Below are 1900 nucleotides of genomic sequence, written 5' to 3'. Positions count from 1 at the left end.
CAATTTTGTGATGAACCAAAAAACACGAGTCACTTTTGGACCGATAATAATAATAGGTCTATGCGCCGAACAAGCCACGGTATATTAGAGATAGTAAGGAGTTGTATACACGGGGGTATGCATTCATGTCACGCTTTCTGTGTGATAAGAGGTTGCTAGCTAGCAAGTATAGAAACAGGAGATATGCGTAGTTAACAGAAGCAAGGGAATATGCGTGAGTTGATTTGAGTTTTTTTAGTTGACACCGAAAAAGCAATTTCATCTCAAGGGAAAATGCATTGCATTTTTAAGGGATTGCCAAGCTAGGCTAGGGATCGTCCGCGGGTATCAGGAATATCGTATTTATCTCTTCTAATCTAGATCCCACTTCCCTCCACTTCTTGCCTCACGCCCGTCCTGACTCCACATTAACGACTGTCCTTCCACCTAATTCCCCGCACCCTTGCATCACATCTCCAACCCCTGCCTCCACGCGATCTTCCACAATCGTACCCCACACCTCTGAAGCTTGCCCCCGACGAACCTGTCTGCACCTGCGGGCCCGCGCTTACATCATTGGCATCGCATGATTAAACATCAACACGCGCACTTCCCTCCGTTTTCGATGCCGACAGGGGGCTGCTAGGGGGTGTAAAGTTTCGTTTCGGTCGTGTCAGACTACATGCAGGGGGGCAATGGCTGCCAACGGAATCTATAATAATTCGATACTAGGTCAATTGTACCATCGGACTTGTAAGAACATGTAAAATGTACCACATGAGGTTGTACCAGCTGTGTGCAGTCCTCCGGCACGGGTTAAGTGTCCTGCATAGATCTTCCCCTCTCTCCCAAAGAAGAGATGTTCGCTTCATAGCCTTCTCTTCCGAGATAAACCCTACAAAGGATCCTAATCGTGCTAGCCTTTCATGGACTCTTCTTGGATTTCCTTTCAGCTACGCCCAGCACCTCTCTAGTTTCTCTACGAGATGGAGATGGCTCATTCTCTAGTTTTCCTCTGAGATATAAGTAAGTTTCTATCGTACTTTGAAGTTCAGGAAGGAGTTATTAATTAAGACAAAGAAGAACTGGGTGGGGATATGCCTTTCCCATAACAATAGAAAGAATCCAAGCCAATATACACTACACTATCACTATAGAGTTTTCGCCTACCTATGAAAAGTGAGATGAGAGCTTTGTGCTAATAATTTATTATAAAGGTGTACCTATCGACCCCAGGTAATTAATGCCCTATCCTTCTACTTAAAAAACGTTACGTTAGACTTGACCAACTGTTAATACCAATTTGGCAGCAATAACTACTACTAATGCATATTCATATCCCACTAGTAGACTTAGCAGACTGTGACCTAGCCAGTCTATTTGTTGACAACAGACCAGTACTATCCATCAATGCCACAAAGACCATAGACGACCTCTATTTCGTGGAATAAACGAATTCCTAGCCGAGCCCTATACTTACCTGCTTGTACGGTCAATGCCCTAGTAGACATCAACTTGTTCATAAACTCCAGCCTTATCTACGCTGCTTTACCCGACCCAGGTGACCTACTTTCTCAGATGAGAGATTCGGCGGAGTAGTAGGAAGTCCCTGTGGAGAACTAGAAGACAAAACGAATATAGCGGACCAAGCAATGAATGACCTAGCCTAGGTAGTCCTATGTTTGACCAATGTTGCCTTGTATGTCTTGATCCAAGATTTCTTAGCAAAAAAAAGACATGGGATTATCGATCAATTCACCATCCTCTTCATCTGAGTGTGCTTCCACTTTATCGTTTGTGGCATGTGTTGGGGAACGTAGTAATTTCAAAAAAAATTCCTACGCACACGCAAGATCATGGTGATGGCATAGCAACGAGAGGGGAGAGTGTTGTCCACGTACCCTCGTAGACCGTAAGCGGA

The sequence above is a fragment of the Triticum dicoccoides genome, chromosome 3B (genome assembly GCF_002162155.2).
Source record: "Triticum dicoccoides isolate Atlit2015 ecotype Zavitan chromosome 3B, WEW_v2.0, whole genome shotgun sequence".
Lineage (NCBI taxonomy): Eukaryota > Viridiplantae > Streptophyta > Magnoliopsida > Poales > Poaceae > Triticum > Triticum dicoccoides.
The sequence above is the reverse complement of the archived record's forward strand: the minus strand, read 5'-3'. Positions refer to the sequence as shown.